Source organism: Argiope bruennichi, chromosome 4 (assembly GCF_947563725.1).
Source record: "Argiope bruennichi chromosome 4, qqArgBrue1.1, whole genome shotgun sequence".
NCBI lineage: Eukaryota > Metazoa > Arthropoda > Arachnida > Araneae > Araneidae > Argiope > Argiope bruennichi.
Genome location: NC_079154.1, coordinates 96,256,601 through 96,272,729, shown reverse-complemented (window position 1 = coordinate 96,272,729; position 16,129 = coordinate 96,256,601).

Here is a 16,129-nt window from a genome sequence, read left to right as displayed (position 1 = left end):
AAATGTTAAAAATGTCAATGTTAAAAAAACATTGAAATATTAAACTAACTGAGCCAGTTTATTAAAAGAAGGGCCTCATAATGTGCATTGCCTAGATCTGTCTAAATACACCAGTGTCTGGAAATAAATAAAAATGCTATAGGATTGGAATATAATTAATATATTCTCAAAAAGAACTTTAAAATTTTCTTTCCTCTGTTTTGAAAACGAACAGAGGCTGCAGACCTAATGGTAAGATCTGGAGATTAGAGAATCTACGCCTAAAAATTGGAATTCTAGAAAATGTGTTTTGTGTAGAGCTCATTGAATCTTGCTCATGTACCTCATTCTTGCTGTAGACCGCAAGTTAACATCATTTCGGTATCGAAATGCACAGGCAAGCAAAGTATGCATTATGCAAATGCATATCAGTGTGCTTTATGATGAATTTCCGACTGTATTAAATTGATTCAACAGTAGAACGACTTCCTAAAATTTAGAAAATTTTAGTTTCTAATAACAAAGGAAAAAATTAATTATAAAAATATCGCACCATAAATCTTTTCAAAATTTTAAAGAAATATGTTTAATGTGTGGCAATTACAATACATAGGGTGTGGCGTAATATAAGTTATATGACTATGTCTAAATAATTAAAACGCACATCAAAATTTTATAAATCAGTTTAATAAATAGAATTGCAAAATTTCGTCAGTAATCGGAATTTTAATATCTTTATTGTAATAATTTTTCTTTTTACAATTTACAGAGCATTAAAATTATGCTTTTTTTTTTCAGCTAATAGCTCAGGCCATAGTTGTATGATAGTTACTTCACTTCTGATAGCTCTCTTGAAAATACAAATTGAGCATTAATGGGATTCTTTTCTTTGAATTATGAATTTCATGAATTTTTATGATTGTTTCAGTTTATAGTGGACGAGAAGTTTAAGGATGAAAAAAGGCAGTTACAATAGAATAGATTGCTATTGCGATATGAGGACCTATCTTGAAAAATTCTATTAGAAAAGCAATTAGAGTTTTAAAAAAAGCCTAGCATTTCGCTCCCACCCATCAGGTTTCAGCCGTATGCATTACTTTTTTTAGGGGCGGGGGGGGATACAATTTTATAAAATGCTTATATATAAAGACAATAAAATGCATGGTTTAGAGTTGAAGGCAAAATGCAAACATGAGTTGAGACCATCCATTAAATGAGAATGCTTCCAAATCCTAAATAACACACTAAATGGCAATTGTGAATGCGATCGGTCTTATTAACAGTTTCTAGACAGTAATTTTAACAACTCTAATAACTAATAATTAATTTGAAACGTTGGTGAATGTTATTAATTATTATACTATGGTTATTCCTTGAATACACCTATTGAAGAAACTCTATTAATATTAAACAAATACAAAATGATATATTTATAATATAAAAATAATGCAGTAATCATTGAATCGCATTGGTAGTGGAATAGAATTGAATATCGATTATCGTTACACGGGAAAAAATTTGTTTGAATATGCATTTTCGTGCTGCCATCTATTGTTTGAAATAGAAGATTGCTGAAGAACATCGGAGGGAAATTTCTAAGAACAATTTATACTAATTGATTAAAAAATAAAATGCCTTAAGGATGAAAAAAATAATACGGTTTAGAATTAGACTGATGAAATTTTATATATGGACTTTACAACACATTTGCAGATTTCTAGAAAATTTTTGAACGAAATACATTCGAAGAAAATTATTCGGGCTGTCTTTCTAAGTGCAAGTGAAGAAGATAATTACAAAATGTAAAGAGCTGGATAAATAAAATTTAGTGCACAAATTTAGCATCTAAAACGGAAATTCTTATCAAATTTTGAGCCAAATATGTTGGGATCGATCGTCTTGTTATGTAGGTTGATACTTTAGTAAACATAAAAAAACATCCAAAATACAAATTTGATTTTCGAACACTTGTATATTAACCACGAGAATTAATCATTAAAAAATTGTCACAATTGTAAAAATGCTAGATTTGGCGCAAAAACCAATATTTTGTGTAATTATTATTCGCCATTCTCTCTTGGGCATTCTCGGATTTGCCGAAGTTCCACAATTTTAAGTGGAAATGGGAAAAGGGATAACACCTTAATAGAATGTATGGAAGAACGTTTTGGATAAATCACGTCTGTTTGCTTTTTTAAGAAGTTGTGCACGAATGTTTGCTATTCAGTAAAATATTAATATCTTATGATCATTTTTATATTGTTATTGAGTTGTGAAAATGACATCGCCAAAATGATCCTATCGTATTCAAAATATTATTAGGAAAGCCATTAAATCCTGAATTAAATATGTAAGCTGTTCCAGAAGATAAACAAATTTCAACTTGTTCGAACGATCTTATTAGAAACAAAAATAAAATTTAGAAGCTCCGTGTTCAATAATGAAAGCTTGTCTGAGGTGAAAATTAAGTTATTTGAATTTTAATTTACATTTGTTTGAACTTCACTGAATTCTTCTAGGTGAAAATCGAAACAAAATCTTTAAGTTATCATATTTAGAAGCTGAATACTTAAGTTACAGTATAACAGAAGCTTCAAATATAAGAAATTACATTTGATGGATTAAAAACTAATAAGAAACAACCTTTCCTATTTTAGTGCTTACCCAAAAGATATATATTTTTTTTCCTTCTACATATTTTTGTTTCGTTGAGAGAGATTTGTGTTACCCAGATAAGAAAAATTTTGTCACAGAAGCAGTGTTGTAGTTGACAATAAATCAATGATGGAACTTTCTATCCATGGTGATCTATTTTTTTTGGGGGGGGGACTGAGAAGCAGAATGGTGGAAATGACAAAAGGAAAGCAGAAAATCACTTCACAATATTTCTTGTTGTTTCGTTGTTGTTGTTGTTTCTTATGGCACTTGCTATGGACAAGCTCGCTATTACGAAAACAGCCCTTTTAAGCCGGTGGGGGAGCGTCTCTTGTTTTTATAGTAGCGCCATCTAGGGCCAAGAGAACGACTTAGCTACACACATGTCACAACCCTTTTTACGGGTCGGACTTCATTCACGCATTTCATTCACTCATCCACAGATCGTAATTTAGACCTGAATCAGAGAACGATCACCCCTGATCCAGTACCCCCAGTGGTATTACTTACAATATTTCTTTCTTACTTTTAATTTCTATCTTACTTTTAATTATCAAAAGTAAGTTATTTATTAAAAGTAAGAAAGAACAATATTTCTTTCTTACTTTTATTAAAAGTAAGTTATTTATTAAAAGAAAGAAAGAACAACATTTCTTTCTTACGTTTAATAAATATAACTATTTTATCTATTATTTGAATCGTGAAATAATAAAATACAGCTACTGAAACAGAGCATATTTTAGAATTATTACTTCATATTTTATTCTTGACCAAACCTTTGCAAAAATTAGTATCGCAAATAAAAATCTAAATATAATGAAAAAATATAATTTAAAAAAAATGTTTGTCAATTTCAAGTAAATTTTAAAACTGGATTATTTTAAAGTAAAAGCATGATACGAAAAAACATCAAGGGTTTTTACAATCAAAACTTAAAAATCCTTTAAATATTTGCTATCTTAATGCTTTTAAGTTCCTATAGTAGCGCTCGCCGTGACTTATCATTTTTATTAATTTAAAATATTATTCATATTTTCGGGGTTAAGGATAAGACAAAGACAACACCATTTTAAATAGACAGCTGTATTTATTTTTTTGAAATAAATATTAATAATGGCGAAGCAAAATTTCAATTCTATTATATCTTTATTAACAATAGATTGTTAATAAAGATATAATGGAATTACTAATATTTACTAATACAAGGTCACGTTGCAGATGTTTGTAAGAGAGATTCTCAACCTTTAATAGCTAATGTAAATTGACAGCTTGAAAACAGCCTTGATGCGAACTTGTTTATATTTACCTATTTTTAAACGTAACATTTTGTTTTTACCCAATCAGAGTGTATATTTTCTTATTTAAATTTCCATTTTTCATAACTTGGACAATTACAGTTCACAGTTTATATAACTTTGTTTATTTTTTATAAGATAAATATGGAAGACTCATTACATATTTAAAAAACAAATAAGGCAGATAAATGTCTTTAAGGTTGGAATTTACAAACTTTGTTTGAATGTCATTTATTCCAACAGAAGAAAATAATTCTTCTCTTCAACAAAGTACCTTTTCTCCGTGCCCAAAGTTCAAGGCTGAAGCATTGTCTTCCCTTTGGAAAAGTTTCACTAGCCAATGCTGGGTTACAGGACGTTTATAATTAAATAAGAAGCAGAAGTAAGATTTTCTTTAACCTTATATTTGTAATTTTTTTTAAAAAAAGTACAATAAATAATGATTAATCACGAATTCGGAATTTTTTATCCTCAATAATAATACAAATTCCATTGGTTTTAATTTTATACATTTCACATTAATAATAATAATTTCACAAATAACATATATTACAACACTTTCATTAAATTTTTTTTTGAATGAACGCAATTTTTTGGTTCATGTATACTTGTACTTGTGCTCATACATCACAGATATTTATTTGAAAGTTAAAGAGATTATTAAATATTTCTACAGATGGCGCCACGACAAAAAGATTTATTGTCATAATCACCTGAAATTGTGTGGAATGGATTAAAAATTTTTAGAAATGAGAGAGAAATCCACAAAAAGAACATTAAGATTAAACATTAATAGCATAGAGAAGGCAAAAAGCGCAAGAATAAGTTTTTTTTTCTACTTTAATACAACATTTTTTGAAGCCTATGGAAAGCCTTCCTTCCATTTTTGAAAAACCATTTTTTTTATTACTACGGTTCGAATGGAAATTTTTAAATATCGAACTGGAATTTCTTTTTTTTTTTTACATTTATCAAATTATTACAAAATCAGAGTTTACTCTTAATAATTACTTAATTTTAGTAGAAATATTGGACAATTAATCATTAAAGAAATGACTGAAATATAGTAATCCTAAATTAACTTGAACAAATTTCGAATTCATAAAGTCTATTTATAAGAATATAACCATAAATGGCTCGTATATGATTAAAAAATCATACAGCAATATTTATAAATTGATATATAACTTATTAAATCTATTTCACACCTTCTCTAATTTTTTTTCAAAATCTTATTATTTTAATATTGATCTTGCTTAGTATTTATTTTCTAATTTTTATAAAATGAAATTTCAGAGAGTTCAACGGTGTTGTTAGGAAATTGAGATTTAATCTTAAAATCATATTTGTTGCCGTTATTGTTTATTAAACGTTTCGTGAAAATTTATCAAAAGGCATGCTATATATCTACTATTTTGATAATATCTGAAGTTGAATATACAGAAAAGCTTACATTACTTATTTGTTTTGTTTGTTGCCATTTAGATGAAATGATGTGACCTTCTCCTAACACAGAAAGTTCGTAAAACTGTATTATTTAGTAATTAAAAACTGGTTAATAAAATAAATAAATAAAAATTCACAATTTTCATATTATTAATCTAATCTGAGCTATATAAGGTGATACATAAGCAGTTTAATTAGTCGTAATAAGTCATGTCAAAGAAGCAAGCAATAACATTTTTGAACTCTTTAAAATGGTGTAAGGAGAATATTCTCAAATAAATGGTATCTAGAAGAATTTTTTAAAGTTATTCCGTAAATTGAATATTCTGTTTTTATATTTAGTAATCTCTTTCTTTTCTATTTTAGCTCTTTCTTCATTAATGTATGTACAAAGTACGTATCATCGTCTTTATGCTTTCAGGTTGCTTTTCATCATCTCAAACATAATATTCCACCAGATAGCGTACTTCTTATCTGTGATTTTTATTTTTCCAATTTTGAATGCATACAACCCGGAGTCCTTCTTCGAAATATTTAAGGGCGTTTTCAGTATTGGAATTATTGACATGAAAAATGTTAAATGTCTCAATCAGTAAATTTGAGTTTCTTCAGAAATCCAAAATCAAATAGTCTCTAACGTCTTTTATTAGAATTTTTTATACAATCTTTTTGAAAATTAAAAATAATAAATTTTTGATTGCTGAGATTTCTAATAAAGAATGTGTAACGATGAGGATTAATTTCCCATGATGATCAAGAACTTTTTGAATTTTTTTTATACTTACAATTTAGATTTAACTTCACGAGTCAGTAATGAAGAAAAAATAATTAATACTTCCCCATTCAAATAGCTTTAAAAATATTAATTGAAGCACTAGCAATGCAGTTACATTTCTGTTTCAAACTAACGTTTGAATTTTTGATGAGATGACAGAAAATTAGAAAATTTTTAGCAGGATGTAATGCTTCTAAATAATACAAGTTACAAATTTATCAATATTTGTAGTTTAAAAATATATTTTATTGGAGAAGCCATCAATAGTGAGCTATTTAAATGGAACTCTCAGTAATCGTCAATGTCGACGAGCCATCTGATTTACCAAAGGTGGCTAATACGATAAATAAAACAATTCGAAAGTAATCGATTTACAACAAAGAGAAAACCATGGAAATAAAAACTAAGTCTTATAAATTTGCCATAAAAATTATCTTTCAAATTTGAGAATTTTATATGAGAATCTTCAATTTCCATTTTGTTTACACTCCTTGCTGAATCCGAAATTAAAACGTTTGCAATAAAGTTGTTCGAAGAATCCAAGCACATAAATTTAAAAAAAATCCAATTAGAAATTCATTTTTAAATTGATTGAAAATGATTAAATATTTAATCGGAGATTTTTACATTTGACACCTGTTCTATCTTTCAGTCGTTTGTCATTTAGTCATCTGTCACTTGTTTATCAGTTACAGTATTTTATTTCTTAAGATAAGGATGATAAAATCACAGATGTTTTTGTAATTGTAAATTCAACATTTGTATTTATTTTGCATGAATTCGATTAATTTTAATTCTGAAGCTTATAGAATTCTATTTAAGGAACAGAATAACCACTTGCTGCGTGACGTCTTAAGTTTATGACGTATGGAAGGTGTTTCTAGATAAGAATCTTCTCAAATTGCAATGATTTATGCAAAAGAAATCAACTTTATGAATGAGTAAACTTCAGAATTAAAAAAAAAAATGAAATTTGTTATTTTATATGAGTCGTTTCAAACGTGCATTTTGTTTATTGCTTTTCATTTTGGAAACTTAAATTGATATTCAAAGTCATACTATGATCAACAATTTTATCACAAAAATAGTGAAGAAGAAATACGATGTTTATGTATTCAATGCATATTTTTTTTCAAAGGGTAGTTAGTTCATCATGATATTGGAAATACTTGTTTCATTTAATTGTTTTTCACATACGAAAAAAAGATTATAGGAATTTACTGAAATTTCTAAGATTACTTTCTAAGAATAATTTTTTTTTAAATGATTGCATCTAAAAACATGAATACGGTAAATTCCCTACCAACCAGTTTCCATATTGTTCGGCTACTTAAAAAATTATTATTCGTAATAAAATGAGGAATAATTTATTTTTCCTAGAAGACAGAGTTTTCCTAAAACTAAAAACAGTCAGTTTTGATTCTTTCATCTTAGCCCTATCTTTATATTAGTATAATTATTTATAGGTAAACAGTACAATAAGTTAAATAATTTTTAAGTGTTTACTTTTAATTTATATATATTCATATTTTTCAATGTACGCGATTATATATTTCTTTCAAATTATTCAAATATTATAGAATTTATCTTAAGACCTTTTGTATTGTGATTCCTATATTCCCTTGTTTTAAATTTTTAAAAGATGCAGTATGTGAAAGAAACATTTATAAAGTGCTGGAATGTAATCGAAGATCAGAAAATACGGTGAAGAGCTGTTTTGATATAGAAAAGACGTTTTTAATGGTATGTGTAGAGTAAGAATTGAATATTTATGAAACATCGGCCTGTATTTTATTTTTATAAAATTACAGGTATATTTTCCAGCTTTATTAGTCCGGTTATTTGAGTGTTCACTGTAATTACCATGAACAAAATTACATTTAATTATGAAATCTTTTACTTATTTATCCATAAATAAAAAAATAATATTGATAAATTTATGAAATAATAAAAGTACACAAAAATAACACAACAAAGAAAACGTTTTTAACTTTATGAAGAATTCGAGGTTAATCAATTGTGTATAGTTAATAGATTAAAAAGCATAAATAGTATTATTTTCATCATTTTCTTTTTAATTTCTTTTTTCATCCACAAATGTTATTGTTTTTTTAAAATCATTTAATTGATACTAAAAATGCATACAAATATTTTAGTTATTAAAAATAATTTCTAGGATTTTTGAAATGTACTTAATGAAGCAATTTTTATTCATCCAAACTAGTAGAAAATTCAAAACATTTTATGAATTATATAAAAAAAAAAATACAAATTTTTATTTATATAGAATTCAAATCAAAGGAATAAGCATATAAATCTGAAAAATTATCTATTAAGTCAGTGAGTTATTTCTTTTAGAAAAAAAATCATGAAACCGTAATTATTTATAGTAAACCTAGTTTTTTTTTTTTTTTTTTTTTTTTTTGTTCTCTACGTTTAAACTCCTTGTGTGCCAACAAGTATACCACAAGGCTTACAGATGTAAGTCAGTACGCAATCGACAGTAAAGTAAATTTCAAATATAAGGTCGCAGGTACAAATGCAAAAATAGAAGAAAGAAAAATAGGGGGAAACAAGTAGGTACACAAACAAAAGCAAAATGAAACAAAATTGCTCACATAGTAACAGAAACATACAGTAAATGATATAAAACAATTGAAGAAGCATGATCAAATAAAATATTCAAAATACAAATACAAAAGTATATATGCAAATATATGTAGGCAAACACACTGAAGTAAAGTTTAACTCATACGTGAAAAAATACTATTGATATATGTACAAAAGGAAATGAAAGATGATTTACACTGTACAAAGGCAGATAAATGAGGAGGCCAAGCTATATTGTTCTTTCGAAGGCAGAGTAAACCTAGTTTAGAAACGTATTTCAAAAAGCTTCATTTTTTTGTTTGATGAAAATAGTATGGAAAGGAATTAGAATAAAAAAAAAAATTTAAAAATGGAGAAATATAAAAAATTAAATTTTAAACTTAAAAAATATAATACAAATTAACCCGATGAGTTTCTATAAAATATTATAATTCCCTATTGTTAACCAAAAAAATGAAATTTAGAAGTCGGTCGAAAATGTATAATTTCACATTTGCAGAAATAATTTATTCAGATAATAAAAAATACTACACTATACATAAACAAGCAAATGGTGCAATATCGTTACATTTAAAATTTTATTTTTAAAGAAAGCTTGCTTTAAATTATTTAAATTGTTACATTTTACAAAAGATGAGAAGTTTTTCTTTTGTAATAGCAATCTTGTAAGATTGCTATTACTTACAAAATATAAGTAGTACGATTTTTTAACGTTTTGTTTTAAACTAAAATTTTGGATGCAATAAATTTTATATTAATTTATTGCAATGAAAGCAATTATTCATACAAAAGATAAATGAAATTTCTTACTTAAAAAAAAAACTGCCTAAAGATAGACAAAGGTAATTATTCGACTGTCGAAATCATTGAAATTCCTTATACATATATTTCAAAGCTTGAACACGTCTCGAAATACCCTACAGGCGATGCATATTTCATATTCCTGCAAAAAAACTTTCTCATACAACAGCAACAAAAAAAAAATGTATGCGATTCTATAAAATTTGTTTTTTATTCAACTTTTTTTTATTGAAGAACTTTGTGCAAATATCATGCATACCTTTGCATTTCACGTTTCATAGGACTTAGAGAATATTTCTATGTCACTGAACTTCCACCCATAAAATTTTTTATTATAAAATAAAATCAAGAATAAAATTTTCGTTACTAAAGCAAAAAAAAAAAAAAAAGGAAAATAATAATAATAATAATTTTTTACTTCCAGAGACGTTTAAAAACATTATCGGTCTTGCCTTACTCTGCTCCGAGTTTGAAGGTATCATAGCGATGGGAAAAAGAAGTGTAATTTTTTGAACATTTTTTTTTATTTAATTGTTTTAAAAAATCAGTGATAACAATAAGAGGAACTATGAAAAAGCTATTTAAAACTTGTAAAATAAAAGTAGAAAATCAAAAAAAAAAAAAAAAAAATTGATGATAAACAAATTTGTTTAGACATTAATTAGGAACTAAAAAGCGAAAAACGAAACAAATAAAGTAAAACTAATGCACGTTAACAAGTGAATTAGTTCATTTTAATACCTACTTTCACATATGTTTGGATTCACTGTCGTCATATGTTGCTTAATTTCATTTCATGTCATCAAAGTTTTGAGTTAAAATGTTACATAAATCGCAGTTAGTGAATTTAGTCTGATGTAAATAAATCTAATAAAAACCAGCGAAGTGGTCTCACTAAAACTTTATCGCATACTCTCCAATAAAAGTACTGTTACCCTCCTCCTCATTAAAGTGCGGGCATTAGATGAGGCATTGGCAAACAATAGATACCAAATATTGATCTTTGACTTGAATTGAGTATTTTTATTAAATTTATCGTGTCATCCTCAGCAATATTTTTTGGTGATTAATCCCTGATATGCGGCAAATAATAATCGAAAAACCAATTTGTGTTTTAGATGCATTTTTTCCAAACGTTCGAAACCAACATTTGACACTTAACTACAATTGTAGTCACAAAATTACACAATTTTACATAATTGAATCTTTGCATTTTTGCTTATCACGTCCGGATGGTAGTGAAAATACAAATGGACAGACGTTCAACCCCTTGTTGGATATGGTTCAAAATTTGATAGATATTTACACCTTAGATAGTAAATTTGTGTACCGAATTTTAACCATCACATCTCTTCGTTTTGTTGTTATCGTGTTAGCTTATACAGGAACAACCGGACAGACCAATTTCTCGTGATTGATTTGGGTCAAATTCGATAGGTTCTACAAGCTTAGTGTAAAGGTCATATGCTAAATTTCGTCCGTCGTAAAAAAATTTCGTCGTCTAAATTTCGTAGCTTAGTTATGGCATTATAGACAGACAGACATAATGCCAAAAATGTATTTTTGAAATTCAGAGAGATCTGAAATATGCAGCATCGGCAAAATCTCGTGTTCGAATTTTTTTCACGTTTGTAACATTTTTTCTTTATTTCTTATACGAGAAAATAAAAAGCTAATTCCCTTTTCTTACTGGGAAAATTTATTTATTTTAAGAAGAAATTTTATTTAGGCAGACTTTTTAAAAATTACTTATCATTTTTTTTTAAATCTTGCGATTAGTTACTCACTATTAGGTGATATTTCTGGGCAGAATTAAAAAATTTTTTAAGCAGTAATTAACTGCTAATTAAGTTTTGAAATTACTAAAATAATATTTTATCATCGAGAATATTTAAAGGGTCAGTTCTTTCGTACATCAAGAAGTGAGTAAATAATAAGCATTAAAATTATCTCTTCACAAATATGAAGCAAGTCAAATAAAATAATTGTTTAAATATAGAAATTAATGTTTTCTTTATATATATTCAGTATAATATATTTATTTATTCTGAGCACATAATACAATTTGTAATACTTTACATGTCTTTTCTTATTCGTCGATTAATAAATATTTACTTCATACGGAGAAAAATACAATATGAAAAATTAATCTTTCTATATTAGTAACAAAGAGTTACTATTAAATAACGACTAATTATTTATTAATGACTAGTAAATTAAACACAAAATAAAACTGGCTAAAATTGTTTAATCATATCAATCTAATTATAATTATATAAATATTAGCGACGTGCAGTTGGGTGATAGAGTTTTTGAATTCAAGGATTCTTAATCCCCAAACATGAATGAAGTCAGAGGAGAAATGGCAGCAGAGTTACAGTTCCTTATTAAATACAAAGTGCCTTTAAAAATACAAATAGAATACATAATATGAAATATAACTAATATTTAATAAATAGCAGGTGTAGAAAAAAATTATGAGAACTGATAAATTTAAAATCATTTTACAATACGTATAAAATGAATTTATGGACAATACCTCATTTCTGCAACATAAGAATTAAAAAAACAACCCTCGTACTTATGGTTTCATTTTAACATCTTTAGGGAATGATAAGCTGAATGATAAGCTTTTAATACCAATATATAAAATTTTCAAAGTAAAAAAAAATAAATAAAAAGTAGTGCGACAAATTTTGTAGGGATTGTACCAAAATAACTTAGAAGACAACTGCGTAAATAAAAACGATTAAGCTTATACCTTTATTCTATATAAAATTAAAGGAGATTCGAAACTCCTGTCCGAAACATCCGCTCTAACACTTAAAACCTTCAAAATTTTTCGGAAGCAACGTATTTCTTTTTAATGCAAGAGAATAATTTTTACTGAAATTATAACTAAGTGCAATTTTAGATGTCACAGACAAATTAATAGTGTGCTAATTTTAATTAATCTTTGAATCAGATCTCTGAGTTTTTTGTGTAACTGCATACCTTTTTATTTCAGGCAATGCATTTTAATACAGGATACTAGATATATTATTAAACATTTATAATTGTAAATTTTTGTGGATAAATTTAACGATATTCATGGAATAATTCTGCATATTATTACAGATATTATTAAGTTAATTATCATGGTTTCCGGACGATTTTATATGTATTATCAAGGGATTTATTTCAATATTTCAAATTTTAAAATAATGCTTAATAGCAAAAAGCAATATATTTAATTTTTTCATTATTATTTCTGCACATATTCTTTTATTTTTGATAGATTAAGAAATTCGTGAACATTTTATGTTTCTTTTTAAGTACGATATAAAAATTAATCATTTTTGATTTGTATTCCTCTAATTTTATTCCCACATTAACAATTATTTTCCTTTTTATTTGTGTTTTATTTATATTATCCAAAGTAGAGAGGATAAAATTCCCAAATTAAAAAAAAAAAAGCAACGTAAATGTAGCATAAAAATTTTTGAGCCAATTTTATATACTTTATTTTTTAAACATTTTCTGAAATAATCTTATAATACATTTTATATTCAAGGTCTGTCCATATATAACGATCATTAGGAAGCTATTTGTTATGTTTGAATCATATTAATTACAAAATATTTTATATATTATTATTTATTTATTAATATATTTTATATAGATATGCCATAGGCCATAATTATTAGGTAATATGCTCGTATATAAACATTATAATGTTAAATCTTTAAGAAAATCTAGGCTTCCGCAAACAGTGGATATTATTTTTCTTAAATGATTATGCTTCCTCTAAAAGAAAATTGAAATTTAAGAGACAACCGCACATGTGGTTAGCATCTTATAACTGAGCTTAGTTAAAACCAGAGTCAAACAATGCAGATTTATTAGAAAATGAACTTAATTGAAGTCAAAACAAAGTTGCAAAGTTCAGAGGAAGCTATTTTCTCAGATGAAAACTTTTTCTAGTATCAATGTTGCGTAGTTATGAATAAGGAAACATTGTTTAAATCTTATTATTTTTCTAAAAAAAGCTTTAATAAAATCATTTGTCTAAGTGATAAATTCCATTACCATTAGTATTCTTCCTTTGATTTTGTATAATTCCATTAAATGACACATTTTGTGTTAAATTTGGTGTGAATTCTATATACTAAATTTCATCCACCTATCTTGTTTAGAAGTAGACTGATAAAATTCGGACTCAAGGCGATGTAAAATATAGAAATGCTAAAAACTCAAGATCGCAATTTTTTATGATTACAATATTTCTTTTTCTATCAAGACCATTTTATCAATGGGTTAATTAGGCTGTAGCTACAGAGAATTAAAAAAATTAAGATACTGATTATATTTTAATCTTGAACCAAAAATTTATTTAATATAATCTTTAATAAGTTGAAAACAAAATTAGAATTAGAATTTGTAAATAGATAGTTGTCTATTTTATAGCGTTATAATGATTTCGTAATTTTATATTTTGTAAATATGTAATGACGAAAATTCAAAAATATTCAAGAAGTTAAAAATTTGCAATTAAAATGAACATACTAATATCAGTCAAGTAATAGTTGTAATTATTAAATAAGGTAGAGTATTTGCTTAAATATAATATTATATACTAAGTCATTTGCATATAAGTATTAGCGTATATGCAAATAATATAATTCATATAATTATGTAAATATATATTTAAAAATAAGGAAATGATATTAACAAATAATATATTCATATAATTATGAATTATATTATCTAAATATAGTACGTTTTTTAAATAAAACTTTTCTTAAACTATAAAATGGATATTTTTTTGTATGAAACAAACAATTTGGAATATTAATTAAGATTTAAATTAAATTAAGGAATATCATAGATACACACATAAGTTTTTATTCAAAAATGTAATTTGTGAATAGAATATTATAGGAAGCTGATATTAATGCCTACTAGAGAATCATATTTGACTATTACAACCCTTCAAAAGCGCACGGAAAAATATAGATGACCAGATACCACGACAGCATAGACAGGAAGTCACTAAATCCTAATGGTCATCAATGGCCACAATATCGATAGGAGGCACGTCCCATCATCGATAGGAGTTAGTCACCTCACACCATTTTTTTTCCCACCAGGGAGGAGAGAATCAATCACAATCCCAGAAGTTTCTCATCCCCATATTTGAGGTACATCCGGAGATCATTCTTAGTCGGGAACTGAACTTTACTGATTGCTTGATTGAATATATAAATATTTTAAACTTTGATACTTGGATGGTAGGCATCTCATTCGTCCTTTCACCAGAATAAAAGGTGAAACAGGACAAAATGATAAACTAGCGAGTGTGGCCTCCCAAAATCTTTTCTCTAATAAACCTCTCACGTCACAAAAAATTGGTGACCTTCGCAAGGTCTTGAATACTACGATTATTCAGATTTTTGTGTCCAAAATTCCCACGTATGAGAGTCGTATACGCTTTGTAATATAGTGCACTGGCAGTGACAAATAATAATACTGAAATATCGATCTTTGGCTTGAATTTTTCTTTTCTACTGAATCTAGTGTGTGACCTTTGGCGATTAATCACTGGCATACATTTAATACATAAATACCAGAAAAACGAACATTTATTTTGAAGCCTTCTTTCCAGCCGATTGAAACTAAAATTTGACATAAAATCAGAATTGTAATCGCGAGATCACACACAGTTATGTAAGAGTTTGCGTTTTTGATATATGCAACATTAAATGAACAAGTGTTAACTATCGGATAGCTTTGACTATAAAAATCCTTTTTAGAGGCTATATTTGCGCATCAAATTTCATTTACCTTACCTTTTTAAATGTCGCGTTTGCATGCATGTAAATGTACAGATAGACGACGATTAACTCCTTGCCGGATTTAGTTCAAAATTTCGAACGAATCTATATTTTAGGTGCTAAATCGCTGCACACATTTTATCGATCCAGCTCTTTAGGTTTTGTAGTTATTGAGTTCACTAGTACTTGGGCAACAGTACAGACAGATTTCTCTTGAGTGGAGTTTGTTCAAAAATTGATAGAAATCAATACACTCGGTGTAAAGATCAATACCAGATTTCATCCATCTAATTCAAAGAATTATTGAGTTTTCAGGTTCATAGAAAGACATGATTTCAAAAATGCATTTTCGGTCTGAGGGAAGTTTGAAACATGAAGATTCGGTAAAATCTCGAATTCTAATTATTTTAATGATTACATAACTTTCTCTCTGTATTAGGTACTATTACCAGGTATTCAATTACCTCAAGAATGCAATTTTTGTGATACTGTTCGAATTTTCTTCCTTTCTATTGATGATAGTGATTGATGTCATAATGCAGCATTTGTTGATGATTTTCTTAAAAATTCGAATAGAGTGGCTTATATACTCATATGAACTTGTTCCCATAGAACACATAGGGGTGTTCTTGAGAGAGAGCCTTGTAAATTATTTGCTACTATCATTACTTAGTATTTTAGCGTAGTAAACATGACCTGGCGGAATTTACGTTGAATTCTTCTGATTACTCTGGTCAACGCCTTGCGAAATAGAT